The 16969-nt window shown below is 37.6% G+C and overlaps 1 protein-coding gene across 7 annotated transcripts in view; it reads right to left on the bottom strand.

The window, feature by feature from the left end:
• Positions 1–16969, bottom strand: part of NRG3 (neuregulin 3) — a gene marked incomplete at both ends in the record, with an annotated part of 1107647 nt that overhangs the window by 992297 nt on the left and 98381 nt on the right. The window lies entirely within an intron of this gene.

The raw sequence follows: 16969 nt of genomic DNA, 5'->3' as shown, positions 1-16969 counted from the left end.
AGAAATCTTGGTTTCCTCTCATTTTTTCCCACTGGGGGAGAGGTGGGGTTAGTGAGTGGTACTAACACAGCTTTTAGAGTCCTAATGACCTTGGTTCATATCTTAACTCTACCACTTAACTAGTTCCATGAGAGAGAAACTGGGCTAACTCTCATCTACTGAAGGAAACAGGGATGGCAATAATTAGTTTAGAGCATTTCTGTGAATTAAATTACACTACACTATATCACCCTTGGATATGGTCAATACATTGAATGTATTTTTGTTTTATCCCTGATTTTTTCTAGTTTATTAAATATACCGATTTACTCTAAATATTGTCTTAGAAATTATTTATCATGAGACTATTCTTCAATAACAACCAAAAAAAGTGAAACTTATCCCTTGATTCATATATACCTCTGTTTACTACTATCTGTCATGATAATCAGACTGTTGGTGTGATACAGTATATGAATATGGGTGGAGTAGCTCTAATCTCTGAACAAAATACATGAAAAATATTTCAGTGAGTTTCCTTTAATAAAATAAACACTTTCCACTGAATTTCTCAATACATCCATGAGATGAAGCTAAAAATCTTTGGATACCAAAGCTTCTAGATGAATTTAACAAGTGATTTTGAAGAGGTCATTATTAGTAGCTTCGGATAATTTTCTAGTCATATCTGCTGCTCTTTCCCTTGTAATTCATACATAATTTTTCCAGTCATTTATATTAATCAACAATGCTCTTATCCAATTCTAAAATACATTTGATCAATTTTAGCTATATTACATATCCTCCAAAAGCCATTTTGCCACATATATTTGACATTACCTGGGAATTTTACACATTTTGCAATGTCAGTTCTCTCATCAGGTTGTACTGCATATCTATTCTGAATTTTGTCCCCAAATAGTTCTCACTGCTTCTAAGTCACACTATGGGATATTGGGTTAATGATACAAGATAAAGTTTTCATTTTCATCAGATAATTTATCATTAAAAATATACCATGATATTCACACAGGCTAAAAAAAATTTTTTTTTTTTTTTTTTTTTTTTTGCTGTATGCGGGCCTCTCACTGCTGTGGCCTCTCCCGTTGCGGAGTACAGGCTCCAGACACGCAGGCCCAGCGGCCATGGCTCACGGGCCCAGCCGCTCTGCGGCATGTGGGATCCTCCCGGACCGGGGCACGAACCTGCGTCCCCTGCATCAGCAGGTGGACTCTCAACCACTGCGCCACCAGGGAAGCCCAAATTGTTTTCAATAGTTATATGTGCCGTTTTCTCTTTTGCCACCCAATAAGCAACTGCAATCATAGGAATTTCTCATAAATAGTTGTGGAATAAATAAGACATTGTGCTATGACTTCATGTTTCTTCTTTCCTTGAAAATAATTAAAAGACATTGATGAAGTACAGTGAACATTGTTTCCAAGTATTTTAATTTTGAAAGTTTTAAGCTTTTAATTTTCAAAAGTATCATTACAAAATACTTAGAAATGTGTCAATAATTGGATTTCGTATATTTGATTTAAAAACTATTCTAAAGTACCTTAATTTTCATAATTTGTACTAAATTTATCCTTTCAAACTTTTGCTTAAAATGGAAACTGTTCCTTATTAGTCAATATTTTTATCAATATTTCACTATTTACATTTCCAAATCCTGCAGCTAAACTTGAACACAGCTCTATATTTTTAAATTCATCATTCTTTCTTCTTAATAAATCAATACATTTTGAGTGCAATTTGTATTATATTTACTAAAATGTTGTAGCTGTTGTAAATTCAATAATGTTCTTTCTGAAAAACACTCAAATTTTATGGTCCAAAGCTTGACTGAAAATCTCAACACTTTTTTTCACAACAGAAAAACAATTCCTGGCTTTGTCTCACAATTAACTACTAATTACACTAATATAAAAATGAATTTTACTCTCTTTATAGTGATGATCAAATCGACTCTCACAGGCTAGAAAATCAAATAAGTTAATGAAAAAAAGATAAAACAATCCATTTCTACCCAGTAGGTACATACAGTGCACTCCCTCTACTAATTGGCTCTCTCGCGTTGTGAGCTGTGATTTGTTGCAGTAATTTTTGTCAAGTGTGCAATTCTTGGTAACAGATTTATGCAAATATTTCTATGCTATGCTGTACTATACTATACTGTTCTGTTCCACTCTGTTTTTCTTTTCCTTTTTAAAATGCTGATTGTAATCTACAAGATTGGTTTTATTACCTACTCATGGGTCACTACCAGCACTTTCAAAAACACTGATTTATGTTATACAATACAGTAGAAGATGAGAAAAGCATCAAAAATTAAATTTGGGCATATTACATTGAAATCATGTGCCTTAAAGACAATTAGTCTCTGACACTACTCCATCTCCCTTCTACCTGCTTCCTACCCACTTCCCAATGCCCCTATATTAATAATCACCCACTAGGCTAGGGTTCTTTACAATGAGAACAGTTATTTTTCTCTAAAAATTGTTCAAATGTGTTACAAATATTAATGATAGTGATTATACAGACTTTAGTGTTTGTAAATTTGAAGGAGATGATCATTACAGGCAGAACACGGAGTTGAAAAATAAGGATGCCACTAACCAGTGCAAACTTCAGAAGATGAGTTTGGGCAGCTCTAGCTATCAGGCTTGGCCCAGGGTCACTTCAGAACAGCACACACAGTGGCAAAACCTAGCTGAGACAGCAGAATATGTGGGGTAAGAGGATGGGCTCTGGAATCTGACTTCCTGGGTGCAAATCTCTTCCTACCTGTGTCAATGCTGTGTTCAATTTCCCAAACTGTAAAAAAGGATAACAACAATATCTATCTCACAGGGTTGTTTAAGGAATTAACAAGAGTTAAAACACACAAAGCACTCAGAACAGTACTGGCACACGGTAAGCACACATGGATGTTAATGTTGTATTTATTCTCTTGTTCTTTGATCCCTTCATTGGTATGTCTACATACGTATGTAAATCTTTGCACACTTTTTGCCTTAATTTTTTCTGGGCATTGTAATACATTTCCTCTAATGCCTCTGCTGTTAATGAAAACATATTTTGAAGATTTTTAAAATATTTTTTAACTTCATTTTCTCCTACTATTAGCATATATTTTATAATATTATCTCCAGAAGAATTTGCAGTTAATCTATTTCATCACCCATTCTTTTAAGCTTTATTTGTTCATGTATAATAATAAAACAGGGCTTCCCTGGTGGCGCAGTGGTTGAGAGTCCGCCTGCCGATGCAGGGGACACAGGTTCATGCCCCAGTCCGGGAAGATCCCACATGCCGCAGAGCGGCTGGGCCCATGAGCCATGGCCACTGGGCCTGCGTGTCCAGAGCCTGTGCTCCGCAATGGGAGAGGCCACAGCAGTGAGAGACCCGCATACCGCAAAAAAAAAAAAAAAAATATATATATATATATATATATATATATATATATATATATATATATAAAATAAAAGAGATATGATGCTTAGTCCTGGAATGAGTCCGTTATCAAAGAGTTAATGACCTGGTAGGGTGGAATGAACACACACACAAAATAACTACAAATTATATATATGGCAAGGATTATTCAGAGAAATAGATTCAAGATGCTTTGGAAATACAAGATAATACAAATGTTTATGTCTGTGGAAAGAGTCACAGAAAAGAGGATATTAAAATTGCCTCTTAAAGCATGAAAAGGAGTGTGGCAAATGAGACAGAAGTTCAAGAGGCAACATAGAATTTTAAGCAGAAAAAGAGTTCATATTTGGCTTTTACAGGACAATTTTAGAAGAAGTGTGGAGGACAGTTTGGAGGGAGTGAGGTTAAAAACAAAGATACTACTGGAAAACAACAGTAATATTCAGTAGAAAGATCACCAAGTTTCTAAAGCAATACGGTAAGGGTGGGAAGAAAATAGGCCAGGAAGGATTAAGAATAACTAAGAAGCATGAATTAACAGGAGTTAGTGGTGACTGTACATGAAGCCAATGGCAAAAGCAATGCAGGCAGAACTATAAGATTTTGAAATTGACATTTAATTGATAATGTAATTGTATTAACTTCCTATTGCCACTGTAACAAATTACCACAAACTTAGGTCTTAAAACAACACAAATTTATTCTCTTACTGTTGTCTGGAGGTCAGAAGTTCAAAATCAGTCTCTCTGACTTAACGTCAAGGTGTCAGCAGGACTGAATCCTTTTGGGGCCTCCGAGGGGAAAGACTGTTCCCCTGCCTATTTTCAGCCAGCCTTTTCTAGTGGCTGCCTGCATTCCATGGCTTGTAGCCCCCCTCCTCCTTCTTCAAAGTGCATCACTCCAATCTCTGCTTCAGTCATTACACTGCCTTCTTCCCTTCTGATGCTGACCCATCGTGATTACATTAGGCCCACCTGGATCATCCAGCATAATTTTCCCATCTCAAGATCTTTAAATTAATCATATCTTCAAAGTCCTTTAAGCCATATAAGGAAACATTCACAGGTTCTGAGTATTAAGATGTGCATATGTTTGGGGGTCATTATTCAGCCTACCACAGTGATAAACTGAAATCAAGCAAAGGAGGGGAGAGGCTGAGCTTATCTGAGCAGCTCTGCCGCATTTTAGGTGCCTTTACATATGGAGGCAATATGACTTCATCGCTACATTAATAGCACCTAGTATGGGACCAGGAACATAATAGGTTTGTAATTACTTGTCTTACAAGAAATGAAAAATAATAGAATCAATAGATCAATATTAGTCCTCAGAAAGTTAATGTGAAAGATGTAGATGTCGATGGCCTCACACGAGATACAATTTCAAAAAAGTTAGAAAACTGAAAAAGCAAACGTATAAATATGGGTTCTTTGCATATTAGTGTTATTGAAGCATACAAGTCTGAGAAAGTATGCCCAATGAATAGAAAAGCAGACAAGGCCTTTAAGGCAACCCACATCTAAGCGAAGGAGCAGCTCTGTGGGTTCTAGATATTCTAGGACATTCTAATTTTAACTACTTGACTTTATTGTCTGATGTTCCTAGCCAAGTTTTTGGTTCAGCTAATATGACCACAAACTCTGTGTTCATTTGTTTCCAGATGTGGCTATACTGTCGGAGTGCCAGTGAATTCAGGCAATTTAGCACTTTCCCCTGCTGTGGCCCATCTGTATCCAACAGGCCGGAGAGCCAAAAACCCATCAGCATCTCCACCTACCATGGCTACAGTCCACATGGCCCTCCTGACCCACTGCCCAGGAACCAAGGAAACAAGATTTTTAAATCATTAAGATTCTGGCTCCTTCATCGTCGTGTTAATATAGCAAGGTGGTGTAGGCTGTCTATGCTTCTTCCTAAGTCATCATTTCCTAACTTTACCATTTTGCTAAACTTAACGTCCATTTAATAGTATTACAGACTGAACTGCGTCCCCCATCAAATTCATATATCAAAACCCTCACCCCCAAGACCTCAGAATATGACTGTATTTGGAAATAGGGCCTTTAAAGAGTTGACTGAGTTCAAATGAGGCCTTTATATTGGGCATTAATCCAATCTGACTGTTGTGCTTAAAAGAAGAGGAAATTTGGACACTCAAGGAGACATCAGGGGTGAGCATGAACAAAGGAAAGACCATGTGAGGACACTGCAAGAATGCAACCATCTGCAAGCCAAGGAGAGAGGCTTCAGATGGAACCAAAACTGCCAACACCTTGATCTTACACTTCTAGCCTCCAGAACTATGACAGAGTAAATTTCTGTTGTTTAAGCCACCTGTAATATTTTGTCATGGAAGCCCTTGCAGACTAATACAAATAGCTTGCACCTGAGTTAGCAAATGAACATTCTGAAAAACATGAGAGACAGACTGCATTTTGTATACGTTATGGTGTTTATGCCTTCTTATGGCAAATTATCACCTTAAGGCTCTCTTTACAAAAAAAAAAAAAAGTTGATCATTTTCTTCAGTCTTAAAATATAGCACACCCCAAAGCCATGGTTTAAATATGAATGTTGGGATGTTGGGAGTAGTTGAAAACTCATTGTCCTTTTTTTTATTTGTTCAGGTTACGAGGTGCTTCTACTCACTATCTGACTCTTCCAATAGCCACAAGAGATAGAAGACAGGGCAGAGATGATAATGCATTCATTAACTGATGAGATGAGTTTGTAAAACATTAACTAACTTGCCCACGTTTACAAATATAATCAGTTGGCAGAAGAAAAATCTTAGACCCAAGTCTTCAATACCAGTCCATTTAACTTCAAGAATGTAAAGAAAAAAAAAAAAAAACCCCACCTCCTGCTAGAACAAAGAAGCTCAGATTCTCTTCAGACTGGGAAAAAAAAGACAAAATGCTTTAAATTCAAATAGAATAGATAATTGACTAAGATCAGATCCTTACTTATTTATATATAAAATTCATGCAACACTGAGAAAGGTGGGAAGGATGGAGTAAAATAATGATGAGTCACCTTTCTAGCCTGGTTAACTCCCTAACCCAGGTATACCTGTGACCTCCTAGTGCTTTCTGGCCTTTTTCATGTTTACTCTGAACTTGGCTGGGCTATTTGTGGAATGCATAGGCAAACCTGGACTGACTGGCTGAGTGACTGACTGTAACCTGGGTTAAACTGTCAATTAATTTATACAGCTTTTCACTTTGGATCTGGTAAAATGCATTATAGCCATCTTGAATGGAATACAGGTAATTTTTGTGAATAATGTAGTTGCAACTATGGCGCCTGTGTCCGTTTATACAGATGATTCTCTAGGGATGGCTCGGGTTGTGTTTCCTTTAACTCGACTATCACAACATTCTGATGTAAGCTCTTATTATAAACCAAGTTACTACCGACCTTTGCCATTTGCAAAAATAAAAACCAACACCAAACTAAACAAAAAAGAAAATTAAGTGAGACGAATGACAGGGCAGAGGACAGCTACCAAGATATTTCAGCCCACGTGGGCTTGCATTTCTTCTCATTTAAAATTGTTCCTTTATAGCTCTCTAGCAATCTGTGGACAGTGCCTTACAAAAATGTTCCCATTCAACAGGAGCAAGATTTTAGAGTTTCCTTTTCGTGACTAGGATAGAGTTATGATGGGAATGCTGACCTCTTCAATACTTCCCCCATTGAGGCTGTGTGTAGGAAATCAGTGATATCTTTGGCACAAAGGTATTTGGATTTCCTGAATTTAGCCAGGGACTTTTTTTAAAGATGTAACGGTCCGATGCTGAAAAATACAAGCCACTAGGAGTCCACAAAATTATTTTAACTATGGGAATATCCTGATGAGAAAACATACTTTTATTTTCCTGATAATATTGTTACTTCTTATCAGGAAGTATATAGAGAAATATGTTATAGATCAAGAATGAATTGGGAGGAGGCTATAAAGACAGTACAATACAGATTAGGAATAAACTTACATTTTGTTTTTAATATTCTCTTTGTTAGGTGGTCATTACCTTAAACTTGGGCTGTGTCATGAAATAAAGAAGCTGTACAAGGCTCTTAAAGTTAGAGTGGTCTGGCACTCTACAGTGGGTTTCTAGAAGTAAGGGCATACACTATTGAAATTATGCCACAAAGGAGAGCAACATTTACAAGCACTGAAAGATGCATGGAGAATAAACTTACTCCTTCCCTTAAAGATGTTCTACCATCTAAATCTAAATTTTGTTTTCCTCGTATCAATTTTCTGTTAATATTTGACTGCTAAAGAATATGCATTTTTTGCTTTCATGTCATCCAGCTTATTTGATCCTCACAATAGCTGTGTGAAGTAAAAATAAATAAATAAATAAATAAATAAATTTCTATTTTTATTTTCTCCATGCTGTAGACGTGGAAACTGAGGCTCAAACAGTATAAAAGAGCAAACGATTATTTATTTGTAGAACCAGAAACCAACTTTCCAAACCACAATAGTGTCTTCATTTTAATAAAAACAGATTATATACTGTTATGTTGGCTTTCATTAATGACAAATTGTACTTTGGAAAAGTTAGTAAAACATGGTAGTAGTAAAAAGACTAACACACCTATTCATTTGCTCAACATAACAGGTTATCATTTGTCTGAACAATACAATTTTTTTCTCTGTTCTTCAAACAGAATAATAATGAACTCAGTCAATAGAGAACACAATTTGCATACTTGAAGAATGTAAAATAATAAATATATTGCATTAGTTGGGCAACTCCATCTGTCCACTAATTTGATGAACTTTTATTAAGAGTTTACCATGTGCCACAGACTGATTTAGTTGCTAGAGAAAGGACAGTAAGATGATTAAAATTTGACTAGGAGTACACACAGCTTAGTGAGGTATACAGACATTAAATGAATAGCGTCCCGGCAACAAAGTGAGTGAGAACATCTATAGACTATTACAACAGCACGGGGAGGAAACACCTCATTTGGTCTAGGGGGTCATGGGAGGCAATTCTTGAAATCTGAATGCCCTAGACTATTTTTAAGGATGAAGAAAGGAAAAAAATACTGCAACAGAATCTATTGCTGACTTCATTTCCACTATAACATACTTATTTCCATATTCATACTAAAATTCTGGGTACTCTGGGAATACCCAGAAACTGGAATTGTGAGTCAAGTGTGAATACAGTGGCTATGTCCTTGTCTGTTAATTCTAAACTCTATGTCATTTCTGGAATGATTTTAATGGATCTTTCTCCTCATCATGGATCATATTTTCCTGTTTCTTGTATATTTTGTAGGTTTTGATTGGATGTCAGACACTGTGAATTTTACTTTGTTGGATGTGAATATTTATTTTTGTATTTCTTTTAATCTTCTCCAACTTTTTTCTAGGATACATTTAAGTTACTTGGAAATGTGTCATATCCTTGCTATCTTGTTTTAAGCTTTCTTAGGTGGGACTTGAATAGTGTGTAGTCTAGGGCTAGTTAATCCCCATGACTAATGCAAGACCCTTTTGAGTACTCTCTCCAATGTCCTGAGAATTAGATTTTCCAGGCTGGCTGGTGGCTGGGGCAGGCACTATTCCTGGGCCAGTTTGAGTGTCTGGCACTGTTCTTACTAAACATTTTGGGTAGTTCTTTCCTGGTATCAGTGGTTTCCTCATATACATGCACTGTTCAGCACTCTACTGACTACTCAAGAGGACAGATCTTTGGGGTCTTCTCTGTGCAGCTTGCTCTCTGCAGTACCCTGTCCTGTGCACTCCAGCTACCATGGTCTCCCCAGACTCTCCACTCCATCTCTCAACTCAAAGAGATCACTGGGCCCTGCCTGGGTTCTCTTCCCTGTGCTACACCTGGTAAACTGCCTTAAAACAATAAACTACAGCAATCATAGGACTCTCCTCATTTGTTTCCTGTCTCTCAGGATCACTGTCCTGCAGTGCCAGAATTCCAGTATCTTGAAAACTTTTGCTTCATACATTGTCTATTTTTTGGCTTGTCTAACATCTTCCTACACAAAGGCATCTCTGGCTTTGCCATGCCTTTGTTCTACACATCACTCAGCACATAGTGGATTTTCAATATTTAATTTACCCAAAACATGCTAATCCATGGTCTTAAATGTCTAACATAATTAAATTTGCAATATGGAAATGAGAAATTGAGGGTTAAGCTACAAATTACCTTTTTTACCACTGTAAAACTACAGAATCAATAAAAACTGCTAATGTTCAAGTTGAGAGGGAAAAAAACCTTTTACTCTGTAAACCTAGTTGAAGTGAGTCATAGACCTTGTTGTGCTTGCAATTATTTTGCACTTCACTACCTTTAACACTGATTATATCTAGAGGGGTAATTACTCACAGAGCAAGTAACAAATAGCATATCTCTGACATGTTGACTTACCAGTAATTGCCAGTTCCATACACAGTCACGTTTACTATGTCATAGGCACAAAGATAAAAGTACTTCCTTCCTCATTGCCTATTTTATTTTTTCTTCTGTTGCTATAAAATGCTGCACAGGTATTAACTGACAATCTAGGAAAGTTACTTTTAAAATATCTTCAAACTGGGTCTTGGAAAAATAGCAAGATGAATGGATAGAAATGTTATCAGCATAAATATAGAATACATTACGCTTTTTTTTTTTTTGAGTACCTACTATGTGTCTGTCTGGCACTACAATAGAAGCAAAGGTTAGAAATTTATATTTCAGTCCCCTCTAATAAGTCTTCTAAAAGAAGAGGCAGACAGTTTTTTAAAATAGAGCAATATCTAGTGATAAATGCTGGGACGGAAGTGACAGTACTATGAAGAGACTGAATTTATACAATCAGTGAAGACAAGCCTTCATTCTTATAAACACATGCACGCACCACCCACCCACCCACACACACACACACATACACACACACACACACCCCATACTCAAAATCTTTAGATGTGAGAGAACAGAACAGGTATAATTAAATAGCCTCAACTTAGCAATAGGCAAATATGGAATGATTTATTTTTTCTAATAACTGATATTATATTTGCTTCCTGAATTCTCAGCATCTGGTGAATCGGTTATAGGAAAGAAAACTTAATCTTGTCAAATACAAGTATCTCAGGTTTATCTCATAATACTTTTTTGTCATAATAAAAAAAATTTTTTTTGGTCATTTTCCGTTTTGAAATGTGGTCACAGTGGATTGGCCAGTTCAGGCTAGAAACCTCTTGGGTAGCCTGTGTTCTCCCTCCCTCACTGCTCTCCCCTGTGCTTCCCTTCTGCCTGCACCCAGTACAGAAGAGCCAGATGTGTTTGTGTGAGTAGTGGGAAGGGGGATCTATTTACTTCAGGGTCAACAGATGTTGATTTGCATTTACAGGCCTCATTATTCTCAGCTGCTTTTTTCTCTAATGCATGTTGGGTATTGGTGCCCTCTATGTTGTAGGCCTCCAAAAGCAGCTCTCAAAGGAGCTGCTTTGCTGGACATGGAAGGGGAGACAGGAAACATTTGTTCCAGTCCCTGACACAGGTGGTCCAGCCGAAGAACAACCATTTCCTCCCTGGAGCCCTGAGCAATGTGTTCACTCTATAGCTCCTGCCCTACTGCACAGCCTCCCAAGGATCTGGCAAGATGGTCTCTTTTTCACCCACTGGAAACTCAGGTATCTTTGCAGCCTCACTACTTCCACCAAACAGGGCTACTGCAATCTGACCTTTCTGTACCCAGCACATAACAATCTTGCCCTATTTTATTCTGCCTGCAAAGCTGTTAGTGTGGGTTCTGGCTCACCAAACCTCAGAAAAGGTAAACACTCAACTCTAAATTAGAAGAGAGAGTGCTGATTAGGGAAGCGAACATTTGAGGGATGGGGGAATCAAAGATCACCCTCTTTAGATTCTGTTCTCCCCAGCAATTTAATTCTTTCCCAGCCCTCCTCTAAGATTTGGTGGCTAGAGGTTAAGGGTAGAAACTGAAGCTCACATACATATCTTAATACTGAAAAGTAATAAATCAGGACATCAGAATTGTTAAACAAAATATGCCCCATGCCCCAAACTTGGAAATATGATTACATGATGTCTTGAAAGGCCATTTTTAAGTCTAGCATTCTCAGAGTTTCCACCAAAACATGGTAGCTGGAAGAGGGGTGCCCAGTCCCCCTATCTCAGAACTGTGCAAGAGGAGATCTGGGGGCCGGAGCAACCTGAATCCTTCTCTTCTCACAACTCAGCTCCATCCATCCTGGCAAGTAGTCTGGTACACCCCTAAGTGGACCACTCAGTTCCCAAGTCCAAAAACTGCCCATCTTTTACCCTCCCCTGCTCCCAAACAGCCACCTCTAGGAGTGATCGATATTTAGGCAGTCAGAATCCTGTAAGGGATCCCTACAGGTCCTTGAAGGCTCAAGGGTGTTCAAGCAGAAAATTCCGAGAGTGGGGAAGAGTACAAGCTCTAGGAACTTCTCACCACCGCCATCTATCCCCCCCATAACATGAGCAGAGTCTATTTGGAAAGTAATACACAAAACAAAAATAAAAACTTCTAAAATTAGATTTTGATGAAAAACTTGGTTTGAATAAATACTATGAGAGAAATTACAAATTCTCTTTATAAGAGCAATAATCAGAGGAGCAAATCTTATTTTTTTTTAATGTATGCTTTCTTTTTAAATTTTTATTTATTTATTTTTGGCTGCGTTGGTCTTCATTGCTGCACGCGGGCTTTTCTTTAATTGCAGCGAGCGGGGGCTACTCTCCTTTGTAGTGCACGGGCTTCTCATTGTGGTGGCTTCTCTTGCTGTGGAGCACAGGCTCTAGGCACGTGGGCTTCAGTACTTGTGGCTCGCGGGCTCTAGAGCACAGGCTCACTAGCTGTTGCACACAGGCTTAGTTGCTCCGCGACATATGGGATCTTCCTGGACCAGGGCTCAAACCCTTGGTCCCTGTGTTTGTAGGCAGACTTTTAACCACTGCACCACCAGGGAACCCCAAGAGGAGTAAATCTTAACATCACAACTTATCTCATATTAAAAGCAAGAAGGAGAGAAAACAGACATAATATGAAGAACAGGTAAAAGAATATGACTATGTAACATATAAATGTTTTTATAATTTTATATGCAATATGTAATTTTATAAAAATTTTAATTTTACTGTGAGTAATTTCAAACAAATACAACTGACAACCTGGAAGACAGGACTAATTTTCTAGGAAAACATCCATAGCTAAAATTGGGGGGCTTCCCTGGTGGCACAGTGGTTGAGAGTCTGCCTGCCAATTCAGGGGACACGGGTTCGAGCCCTGGTCTGGGAAGATCTCACATGCCGCGGAGCAACTAGGCCCGTGAGCCACAACTACTGAGCCTGCATGTCTGGAGCCTGTGCTCCACAACAAGAGAGGCCGCGACAGTGAGAGGCCCGCACACCGCGAAGAAGAGTGGCCCCCGCTTGCCGCAACTAGAGAAAGCCCTCGCACAGAAATGAAGACCCAACACAGACAAAAATAAAATAAATAAATAAATAAAAATTTTTTTAAAAAGCAACGGTTAAAATCAAAGAAACAGATCAAACATGGAGTCCAATTTTAAAAAAATAAATAAAATAAAATTGGTTTAAGGAGAATTATATAAATGGAATAAAATAATAACCAATGAGGAAATTGGATTACTTCTAAAGAAGACATCAAGAAATGCTATCAGACTTCAGGTCCTAATAAGTCTTGTATTAGAAAACTTATTTTCAAGAATAGAAAATATGGGAAAAATCAACTAATTTGACCAAGCCAGCTTAATCCTGACACCAAAACCAGAAAAGGATTAAAAAAGAAAATAGGCCATTCTCACCTATTATAAAAAGATGATATATGTATATAAAATAAAGTATTAACAAAAAATCAGTAGTATATTAAAAGAACATATTATGACCAGATAGAGATTTTAAAAGAAATACCAGGATGGATGATTCAACATTTAATAATATATTAACACAATTCACTTCATTAATTGATTTAAGTAAAAAAAAACCTATCATAACCTCTGAAGTTGCTGAAAAACATTTATGTAACTCAAAGCCAGTTCTTGATTAAAAATTCTTAACAGGGGCTTCCCTGGTGGCACAGTGGTTGAGGGTCCGCCTGCCGATGCAGGGGACAGGGGTTCGTGCCCCGGTCCGGGAGGATCCCACATGCTGCGGAGCGGCTGGGCCCGTGAGCCGTGGCCGCTGATCCTGCGCGTCCTGAGCCTGTGCTCCGCAGCGGGAGAGGCCACAGCAGTGAGAGGCCCGCGTACCGCAAAAAATTAAAAATTAAAAATAACATACTAGAAGTAAGACAAAACTACGTAAATTGATAAATGGTATCCATATAAAGGTAAAGTAAACAAACTAAATGTTGAGGAAAAAGTCAGCATTTCTATTAATGTTCAAAACAGCATAAGATATCCCTATTCCATCAGATATTCAACATTTTAATAAATATCTAGATTAATAATAATGTAAAAAAAAGAAATTAGTTGTAAATATTTGAAAGGAAGAAACAAAACACTATTTTTGTCTCTTAGAATGTCCGAGACAACTGACAAACTACTGAACAACAACCAAAAATATTCAGCAAAATATCCTGATTCAAGATCAACATACAAAACTTATATTTCCTATTGCACTGAAAAGGAATTAGATGATATTATAAAGATCCCATTTATATCAACACCAAATTAAAAAATACCTGGGGATAAATTTAACAATTAAGGAGCATGACAAAATTATGTAAAGGACATAAAAGCAGAAATGATTTAATGAAGCCCTACTAAAGAACTAAATGGGAAGATTCAATATTATACAGATGTCTAATAAATTATTAAATACCCAACTATGTCTATCAAAATCCCAAGAGTTTTCTATGAAATATGACAAATACTAAAATTTAAAATTTTATTTTAAATATATGAAAGAAACAATATAAAATCTAAAACCAGACAAGATTTCCTAGGTCCAAATTATAGATCTGCTACTTACTACATGGAAGGTCCTAGGTAAATTCCTCAACTTCTCTGTGGCTCAGTTTCTTCATATAAAAAAAGGGATAATAAGAATAGAGTATCTGCCTAATAGGGAAATCAAGACATAAAAAAGTTCATATTCATAAAGCATTTAGACTAGTGCTTAACACATGGTAATCCCTATATAGGTGGTTATTAGATAAATGGATGGAAGAACATATGGATTGATAGATGATAAATTATGAAAATAGATCAATAGATTTTTCTCAGGAGAGAAAATACCCGGAAAACTCCTGAAATTCCTCAGGAACACAGTTCATTGTTTCCTTGGTTTACCCCTGTATTTTTAATGCTTGATGATGAATGATGTTCAGGATGTAGTTTGTAAATATGACAGGTGAATACATACATTAAAATATTGTAATATGTATTCACATGTACATATAATGTATGCATGCATATACATGTATTTATATAATTTTATATGCTATAGGAATCAAAATGTGTTATTGGCCCAGGAATAGAAATAAAATTAGCAATGGAAGAAAATTAAGATCGTCCAGGGAAACACATACACCTATATGGGATCCATAACAAAATGGGCAAGACAGGGCTTCCCTGGTGATGCAGTGGTTGAGAGTCCGCCTGCCGATGCAGGGGACATGGGTTCGTGCCCCGGTCCGGGAAGATCCCACATGCCGCAGAGCGGCTGGGCCCGTGAGCCATGGCCGCTGAGCCTGTGCGTCCGGAGCCTGTGCTCCGCAACGGGAGAGGCCACAACAGTGAGAAGCCCGCGTACCAAAAAATAAAAATAAAGAAAACAAAATGAGCAAGACAATAATCACAGAAGAGGAGATACAAATGTTCAATACACAAATGTTTAATAAGAAAATATGTGACACCTCACTTATAATCTGGAAAAAAGAAAAAAAACAAAGAGATATATCTATTTTTCCTATCAAATATGCAAAACTGAAAATATTACACAATATGCAGTGTTGATGAGGATCTGTGGGCCAGCATCTATGAAGCAGATTGCCTATAAAGGCAATCTGGCAATACTTTTGATAAGACCTGGTCACATACTGACCCAGCTGCACAAAGAGCTATGTCAGAAATGTTTACTTGGACTTCGTTGTATTCATTGAAAACCTGGAAGCTATCTGTGTCCATCCAGAGGGGGAATAGTTCAACTCACTGCTAGAGGGTCACACAAAGGAATCTATGCAGATGTTTAAAAGGGTAAAGTTGATCTATATATAACCCTCACCAAGTCATAAATAAATAAAATCATAATACAGTATGTAGAATTTGCATCCATTTGAATAAATTATACACACACACACATATGTGTACAGATGCAGAGAAAATGTCTGGAGGGCTACATACAAAACATAAGATTGCTTATCTCTGGGAAGGGACTAGGGTGAGAAAAAGACATGTATTTAGATGAACAGAAGAATTTATTTTGTTTGAATTTTTTATAAACAGAATGTACTCGTTTATTTCTTGTATGATTGAAAATAAACTAATCAGCAAGAAAATAATGTAATAATCTAAATGCTATGAAAACACAGATGACAGAATGATTAATACTTCCTGGGTTGGAGGTGGAATAGGACACACATTTTCTCTGCTTCTTTGTGAGTAACGTAACACACAACTGAGGGAGCACAAATAAAGTAATGAAAATGTTACTTCTTTCAGCATCAAAGCATGTAACTCTACCACAGAGCTGTAAGGTTACATGCCCTGAGGGCATGGGCGAGGCTTTCACATTGACAAAGCAACAATGCTTAGCAATGCCTTGTGCACTGTGAACACGTGTTCCATAGTGTAAGACAAAGTCCAAGCAAAGGCTAGATGGATGGAGGGATGACAGTCCACTCTTACACAAGCAACTCAATTGACATCAATCTTAAATTTAATTGCTAAGGATTAAAAGGGAGAATGTAGATAACAAATATGATTTAAATGTATGTATTTACATCTCAATGTAATGCCTAGATTCAACTTATTTTACATTTTTGGTAATAGTTATATGCTAAGGAACAACATACTATCCACTCTCAACTCCCCTTGCAGTGAACTGGGCAAAATGCCCCAAAATGGGCAGAACCACATCTCCCATTCTGTGTATTCTTCTGCATTGGTACTTGCCACTCATCACACATCAAGACGTGGAATCTCTTTCTCCTCTCCCTTGAATATGGGCTGCCTCTGTGACTCTTGGAACTATTTAATATACTGGAAGGTGTGCCAGTTCTGGACAAAGGCCTTAGCTTCCACTTCTTACTTCTTGAAAGTACTGTGCAAGGACTGTATCTTTCCTGAGACTACCATGCTGTGGGGATCCCAAGCCAAGCGGCCAGACTCGGGAGGTTGAGATGCCATATGGAGAGCGAGGCCAAGCAGCACTGAGGAGGCTGAATATCTAACTGAAGGAGCCTTCTTGGACGGACTCCTCCAGCCCCAGCCACCCCAGCTGAGGCCACACATCAGAGGCTAACCCCTTAGCCATGTTTTTCCTGAACTTCTGACCCA

This window comes from Mesoplodon mirus, assembly GCF_964341445.2.
Source record: "Mesoplodon mirus genome assembly, chromosome: 2".
Lineage (NCBI taxonomy): Eukaryota > Metazoa > Chordata > Mammalia > Artiodactyla > Ziphiidae > Mesoplodon > Mesoplodon mirus.
The sequence above is the reverse complement of the archived record's forward strand: the minus strand, read 5'-3'. Positions and strand labels throughout refer to the sequence as shown.